Below are 8,977 nucleotides of genomic sequence, written 5' to 3'. Positions count from 1 at the left end.
AAAGCTATCGGTTGTGGCATCGATGCCAGCATCGATGCCAGCATCGATGCCCGCATCGATGCTGGTATCGATGCCCAGAACCTGCAGCTCTTAAAACCGCAGCCTAAGCCCCTTTCTCCTCTTTTCTTTCAACTCATCTCCCCAAACCCGAATTTCTCCTCCCCTCTCAAACCCTAATTCACCCACATAAATCAAGAAATTTTGGAGGGTTGTTTCTGCAATCTTTAGGGCTTCATCCTCATCTCCCTAATGTATGATTTCTAAACTTGATCTTGTAATTTTTTTTCTCATGGATGAATTGGTGAATGAATCATTGGTAGTAATGAATGATTATCATATTTTGTGTTGATTCATGATCAATTTAGGGTTTAATTTGGGGATTTTCCAAAAAAATTAGGGATTTTTGTTCAAAATCCGAAAATTGGGGGGTGTTTATTCAAAACCCAAAAATTAGAGGGGGGTTTTTGCAAATCCGAAAATGTATTGGGGGTTTGAACTTAGGATATCTTGTTCAAAAATCTGAAAAAAAATAGGGGTGTTTCATGCAAAATTTGAAAATTCTTAGGGTTTTTGTGTAAAAACACATAATTGGGTACGTGATTTCAAATTGAAAGAAAAAAAACAAATTGGGTGTTTTATGCAAATCCAAAAAAAAATAGGGGGGTTTTTGTAAAAATAAATTTGAATTTAGGGTGTTTTGTGCAAATATGAGTAATTTGTCAAATATAGGGGGGTTTTTGTAAAAATAAATTTGAATTTAGGGTGTTTTGTGCAAATATGAGTAATTTGTCAAATAAAAGTCTAATTGGATACTTCTCACGTTCGGAAATTTGTACTGGATATTTTATTCAACAATTGTAAGGTTTAGCTTATAATTGTTATTTCAACATGTATGTTTCATCGATCAAGTTATCAAAATTTTAACATTTTTTTGAGGGAATTTATTGTCAAAAGAAATTCTGATAACTTAAAATTAACTCATGTTGAACAATTTGTAGCTAAATAAATAAATAAATAAATAAAAATTTATTAATTTTTTTTTCCTTTTTTCTTTTCTTTTCTTTTCTTTTTCTGTAGATGCCTCCTAGAAAGAAATCTCGAGCAAGTTCATCATCCTCTGATCCATCTGATACCGACATAGATAGACCCACTATTTTAGCTAGAATTGTGGGTCTTAACATTCATTTTGAGAGGGGATTTCAGATGAGTGCACTGCATACATATCATTCCACAATCACCATGTTATCTGCAGTAGGTCTTAGGAGCATGATGACTAAACCCTTAGAAAAAGCCAACATTTTATTAGTGCATGAGTTCTATTCTGGATGGGAGATTGATCCAGATAGAGAATATTCAGCTTTTTTATCGTGAGGGGTGTTAGGGTTATTTTCGATCTTTTCACTATCCGTGCTACCCTTGACCTTATAGAGCCACCCACTGATGTACCAGATTACTTCCATTTAGCCTCCACTTTACAGCCTGGTACACCAGAATACAACAACATGTCTGCAACCTTGTGTGGGAGGGTCTTTACATCTAGTTTCGGTTCAGGAAATCTCAAACCAGAATATAGATTACTTAATCTTTTCCTGAACTTTGATTTGAAACCCACCACTGCATACTCTGTCATTACCCCCACACGATATTCTTCTTCTCTTTTGGATAACCACTGGTCAGCGATTTGATATAGCGAGGATTATATTTATATGGATGCGCTCATCAGTGGAGAATGTGTTTGGGTCAGGACACAGTTTGCATCACGTACTCAGCTCATTTACCCCTATTTCATCACTAGACTCTGTCATAGATTTCAGGTTCCAGTATTCGCAGAGGATAGGTTAGAAGCAGGGACGGGGTTACTAAATGATCAGACTGTGAGGAGGAGCATTTCAGGGCGAGATCAGTCCGGTCCTTCAGGTAGAGAGCCTCCTCAGCACCAGCCAGCTACACATGACCCCACTCGAGAGGAGATGGATACGATGCGGAGTCGCATGGACAGGATGCAGATACAGATCACAGGATGCAGCGACATATACACGAGATGCATGGTCAGATCAGCTACTCTACTGATACCCTGACATATTTGGCGAGAGGATGGCAGAGAGAACATGGAGATACAGATGGACCTCCACCTGAGCTTCATAGTTATATCACACCATTTCAGCCAGATGATTTCCCAGGAGAGGATGAGGCGGGACCGAGTTCAGCAGCTGCCGCTGATGATGTGGATGACGATATATCAGGAGATGAGCAGTGAGGGATGTTCTTTCTACTTTACCCAGTCTTTGATTTTTTTTTGGCATGTACTTATTAAACTGTGATATTTTGGATATTATTTGCATTGAGGACATTGCAAAGTCTGGGTATAGGGGTGTAAGCTAGTTAAGCTTTTGTTTTGCTAGTTAGTATTTTGTTTTAGTATTTTTTTTCTTTTTTCCCTCTCTCAGCATTTATCTTTTGTTAGTAAAAAAAATTTTCACTTGCCAAATTAATAGAGTTAAGTAATAATTTAACAAATTGATAGATTTTAAATTTTCTAATTCTTAATCAGTGACATATTCAAGTTCACCTTTTATGATAACTCCAAATAAAATTCTTAAGAAATGATTTTTCAACTAGTATACTTTACTTAAGTCTTACCTTAGATTTTTAATTAAAAATAATGAAATTTTTGCATGCTTAACTTAGAGTTGAAAATATTTTTTTCAAGTTATCTTGATTTACACAATTTTTTTTAAAGACTATATATACTTACACATATATATATTTAAAAAAAACTAACCTTATAAAAGAAGAGTGCGAAAAATGGGCACCACAAAAAAAAACTCTTAAATTCAAGGTGATTCTATCTTATAAAGCCTAAGTTAACTGAGCAATTAAGCCCAATGAGTATCTCTATACTTAATGGCCTAAACCCAATTGGGTTGGGATTCATTGGCCCAAAACTCGTTAAATAGCCCAAAACTCGTTAAATGGTCACTTAGAAAGCCCGTTAAAATAGAAAACAATCACCAAGAATTAGAGAGTGGAAAAAATATACATATATATAACACTAACAATTGTTTTTATATATTGTTGTTTTGTATATATGGTCTTGAAAAACAATTTTTGATCAAGAGACTTAAAAGTTATTTAAAACAAAGAGTTGGCATGTTCTTTTCAAAACTTTTTAATTAAATTTCTAAGATTTGACTTGGTTTTGTATTGCTATAATGAAAAAAAATTCTAGGGGATTTACATTGGAGTTATATATAAAAACGTTTTCTTGATTATTAACTAGCTTCAATTAGAATGTTTAAATATATCAAGGAAAATCTGTTATTTACTGACTTATTTAACTTGGCAAGTTGACCGAATTTTGTGGGTATATTCACTGCAAACCCTCACGAGACTATAACTCGTCCACTAGGGTAACCTAGGGGTTTAAAGACTTGTTGTATGCGCTAAATACAGCCGCGATTCCTACGAAAGTGAGTTAGGATTTTCTTTTTCTTTCTTTGCTAGAGGACTAGCAAGAGTTTAGGTATGAGGGTATTTGATAATCACATTTTATTATAATTTTATACCATCATTATCTATTTTGTATGAATAAATATACTACTAATAATTATTTTTATCTTTAATTGCAGGTTAATGAAGAATAAATCTCAAAACCCTCATCTCTCAACAAAAAGCCCATAATTTAATGAAGAAATGAAGCCATGAAGCCCAATGAATTCTTTCAAGTATTTAATAAAGAGATAAATCAAAGCCCAAGCTCAAGAGTCCAAGAAAAGCCCAATGTCCAAAGCCCAAAAGCAAACAACAAGAAGAAGCTGCGGACAGCAAAAGGAGAAGGGCAGGCATCGATGCCTACATCGATACCGACATCGATGCCTGCATCGATGCCTGTATCGATGCCTGCATCGATACGCTAGGCAGTTTGTTACGAATCTAAAATCCAATGGCTGATTTTTGTTGGTTTTGGATAAGATTTGAATCCAATGGCTCTCATTCACTGATGTTTACTATAAATAGGGGTAGAGAGTGAGGGGTTAGAGGTGTGAAAATTTTGTAAACTCCTTTTAGAGAGGAGGGCTACTCTTAATTGAGAAGACCTTCCAAAAATTATAACTTTAGTTGTAATTAATAATAATAATTTTTCCTCTTTAAATTTGTTCTTTCTCCTCTTGTTGAATGATGAGGATGGAGATGAAGAGCAATTTTAAGGTTTGCATTTTTTTTCTCTTTTATTTCTTTTTAGTAATTTCTTTATTATTACTTATTAGTTAGATTTAAATTCATGCTTGTAGTGTAGATTTATTTTCTTATCTTTTTTTATTTCTTTTTGCACTTTAATTTGTAGAGTAGATTTATTTTTCTTGCATTTAATTTCTGCAATTTATTTTGTAGTTTAGATTTTTATTTTATTTGTAATTAGATTTATTTCTTGTTCATAGTTTAGATTTTTCTTTTCTTTTTAATTTTGTAATTAGTCTTCTTTTTCTTGTTTTTATTTCTTAAGATGTGAATTTAATTCTTGTAGGAATCTTAGAATTGTATGAAACTAGTCTAATTTCTTTTATATTGTATGAATTATTCTCTTGTACTTAAAATGTTCATGTTTAGGATAATCAACTAGAGAACTAATCGGTAGAAGAAGAATTTGATAATCTATGCTTATCTTAAATGGTTTGATAGGTTATGCTTATGAATTCTAGGATTATTATCATGTTGTTGTTCTTATCATGAATAGTGATTTTAACTTAGATGATAATTTGATAGGTTACACTTTCCTTAAATGGTTTGATAATCTATGCTTAATAAATCTAAGTTGAAATATGATAAAAAGAGAATAGTTTATATTTTGTAATTGAAATTGGTTAGTGGATTATATTCTAGATTTCTTACCTCTTTTGAATCCTTCATCTTAACTTTCTTAAATTTTCTTTTCATTTTTGGTTTTATTTCTTGATTTTATTAATTCATATTTCTTGCCTTGTGATTTCATTTATTCTTTAATTCTTCCTTCTCTCCTCTAAAATTCAATTTATTACCTCTTGCATATAAATCAAAACAACCACTCATACAATCACACTTATTCTTTATTCCTAATTGTCACGCACAAAATATAAGAACCAAGTTTAATAATCTCTTAAAATCACCTTCTTCGTGGGATCGATATCTTTTTATACTATAACTTGATAAATTGTGCACTTGCAATTTTGGTACATAATTATGCCGCATCAAGTTTTTGGCGCCGTTGCCGGGGAAGGTGCTAAAATAGGATTTTATTAACTTGATTCTTTAACTTGTGTATTTTTCTTGTGAAGGAACCGCTTGGAGCTTGAAAATCTTGGATTGAAGATCAAGAATTTGGAGCATTGCTTTCGGGTAAGTCTTCTTTCTAGTTTTCAATTCCACCCTCTTTAGCTAGCTTCACAATTAGAGACAATTAGGATTTAAAAAAAAAGATTTTATTTTTGTTGACCATAATAAAATTCATCTTCTCACATTTGATTATTATTGACCATAATTAAAAAAAAGATTTTCTTTTTATCATCCTTTTTAGTCGCTTTTAATTTCTAGGGTTGCATTTCATATAGTGTAGGAATTCACCAAAGTGATTGTAGCACTTGATTTGGCACACACTTAAAACATTCTTAAGGGCAAAACCCCAATCAAGATAAGGTAAGGGATTTCATCACCCTTTCCTTAGCCCACAAATCACTAATTCCTCACTTCACAAATCCAAGCCTTCTAAAACTCATTAGACGTTGGCCCCTAAGGATTCGAGCTCAATAAGGAACAAGAAATCCTTAAGTGAACGGTTTAAGTTTTCTCAGAATAGTTGGTGTCTAAGGCAAGGTTTAGGGGTTGCGTAAAGCGCTCCGCAAGGAAAGAGGTACTTAATTGATCTTTGATCACCCTCTAGTACTATCCTTACCTGGCTAACTACCTGGGTAAAACTTTGATCTTTTCACTGTAGGAATTTTTGGTTAGGAGCTGGTCTAGTGGAGTTAGGCTAAACCCTAGAGTTAGAGTTGATTGAAAAGTGATTGCCTTGATTTGTTTTAGTTAGGATTTTTCTTTTTCTTTATCTTCTCATATTAAAAAAAAACTAATTTTCTTTCTTCTTTCCTTTATAAAAAAAAAACTAAATTTCTTTCTTTCCTTAAAAAAAAAACTAATTTTCCTTAAAAAAAAACTAATTTTCTTTCTTTCTTTCCTTAAAAAAAAACTAATTTTCTTTAAAAAAAAAAAACCTATCAACCCGCCAACCCCTTACTCAGTTGAGTAAGTTGGTTATTTATAGGGTGATGTGGAGTGTAACCAACCCCTATTTCCGCTCCTTTGTGGGCGAGAATCCCTCAGAACGTGGGATAACGGTTTTGAGGCCGTTCGACTTGCGTTTGAACAAGTCAAAACGCCTCAGTTGGCGTTATGGGCTTTAACTCTGCGTCCAAGGCTTGAGATGCAGAGTTAAATCTCTGTTAGAGATTTGAGACGCACAGGCCGTGTGCGTTGAAGCTCAACTCTGCGTCCAGAGTTTGGGACACGTAGTTGAACCTATTGAAGAACGCACGTTATGTGTGCGTTTGGTGCTTGAACTCTGCGTTGCAGAGTTAGACATTCGCTGGAGAACGCACAAGTTGTGTGCGTTTCGAATTTGAGAAACGCAGAATTAAACTTCTACGTTTGATAGAGGTTGTTGACTTGTAACATCGTCTGCCATGACATTGCAAAGGCCATTGTTTATTGGTCTTTGCCTGTTATAAGATATGAGAGTCGTCAGATTGTAACTCTCACCAACGATCGTGAAGGCCACTGAATAGGGTTTTCATCAGCTGTCGGAAGCGTCGTCAAATTGTAACTCTTCTCGATCTGTGTGAAAAGTCTCCTATTTGCCCTTTCCGACTGTCGACCCGAAAGCTATTTGATTGTAGCTTTCGTTGTGAGAGCTTGACGGGAATCAACATCCATAGTGTTTTGAAGATGGATATTTGCCCACAGCTCTCTACCAAGCGACTCACCAACTAAGTCCAACCTTTTATTTCTGAAATCATTACACTGCTCATCAGCATCTCTAATAGTTGCTAATATAATATTAGTCATGCTGTTGTCGCAGCCATCAAGATCAATCATCTCAGAAATGAGACCGTGTTTGTAGCGGTTGTAGGGTTGCGGATGTAGTGATTAGAAAGTCGTCTGATTGTAACTTCCATTATCAGGGCTTGATAGGGATTAGCTATCCATTGTGATTTTTAGACAGCCTACAGAACCCCCTCCAAAGTTTTCGAAAGTTCGCGGTTGACTGGGACGAATTTTCGGAATACTTTGGATCTCAAAATTTAGAAGACGTTGTCAGACTTAGTTGATTGGAATCTAATTGTACTCATCCAATGGACTCTTCTGTGGGGTCACTTGTTTCTTCTTGGCTTTTAGTCGCTTTGATAGCTGACATTAGCCTCCCTCTATTTATTTGGAACCATGTCTTGGCTATAAACATAGAGGAAGTCGTGTGGTTGAGTCAGAACGCACAGATAGATTTCTTGCGTTATTGAACTGAAACGCAGGGTTAAATTCTGCGTTTAGGGATTCCATCAATGTAGATGCACGGCGGATTATAACGCAGGGGTGAATTCTGCGTTCAGAAGCTCAAGCGTCACAGGCGCACAGGCCACGTTTGGCGGGATTTTGGGCCTAGAACCCCGACCCGATTTGACAGCTCATAGCTGTCTATAAATAGACCGCTAAGGGTCAAATCAAAAGTCACCCGACTTTTTGCCTCCTCTCTTTCGGAAGATTTTTAACGAAGCCTCTTCGTTTTCGACGTCGGTGATCCTGTTCATCATCTCCAACCCTCTTCCATGGGTTCCAAGAAGAAAGCTGCTCCACGCCCAAGATCCCCTGCTGCAGCGGTGCCGCCGTTTCAGGTTCCGCCCGTCGGTGGTAAGCGTCGCCCTTCGTGGCCGTCAAACTCGCTTCGGCGAGTTCTTTAAAACCCTAGATGTATCGCCATCAAACTTGCTTCGGCGAGTTCTCTGAAAAAACCCTAGATGGGTTCTTGCGAACGAGGAAGATGACTCGTTTTACTATTGTAACGCAGAGTTAAGATTCTGCGTTTTGAATTCGAAACGTCAGAGGCTTGACCTTTGCGTTTATGAAATTTTTAACGCCAGGCTTGAACTGTGCGTTCGAAAACTTAACGCAGAGTTTAACCTCTGCGTTGATGAAAATTAACGCCAGGCTTTAACTGTGCGTTCGAAAACGCCAGATCTGAACTGTGCGTTCGAAACTTTAACGCAGAGTTCGACCTTTGCGTTGATGAACTTTAAACGCCAGATCTGAACTGTGCGTTCGAAACTTTAACGCAGAGTTCGACCTTTGCGTTAATGAGCTTTAAACGCCAGATCTGAACTGTGCGTTCGAAACTTTAACGCAGAGTTCGACCTTTGCGTTAATGAGCTTTAAACGCCAGATCTGAACTGTGCGTTCGAAACTTTAACGCAGAGTTCGACCTTTGCGTTGATGAACTTTAAACGCCAGATCTGAACTGTGCGTTTGATAAAATTCTTTCTTATGGACTTAGCTAAAGCTCCCTTCACTTGACTGATTGAATATTTCTTTCTTTTGCAGTGCCTTACACCCGTGAACCTCTCAATCTTCGTCACCACTTCGGGCATGAGGGAGGTGTGGACTCTAATATGCAATTCAATCTGCGTCAAGAATTCCCAATATTCCAGGAAATACTGATGTACTCAGGGTTTTGGTTACGGACGCTAAGTTTGAGACTGGGTCTCGCAAGAAACTCACCAAGCCAGCTTTCTTATTTGGGGATCGTGTCACTATCTCAAAAGAGATCGTGCACGGCGGTCACTACAAATGGATTAGGCAGATCGGCGATCGTCGCTTCTTCCTCCCTGATATGCACAGGATGTTTCCCATCTCCTACTACCAATGTGCTTCTGTTTCCCGCCACATGAATTGGGACTTG

Source organism: Asparagus officinalis, chromosome 5 (genome assembly GCF_001876935.1).
Source record: "Asparagus officinalis chromosome 5, Aspof.V1, whole genome shotgun sequence".
NCBI classification, from domain to species: Eukaryota; Viridiplantae; Streptophyta; class Magnoliopsida; order Asparagales; family Asparagaceae; genus Asparagus; species Asparagus officinalis.
The sequence above is the reverse complement of the archived record's forward strand: the minus strand, read 5'-3'. Positions refer to the sequence as shown.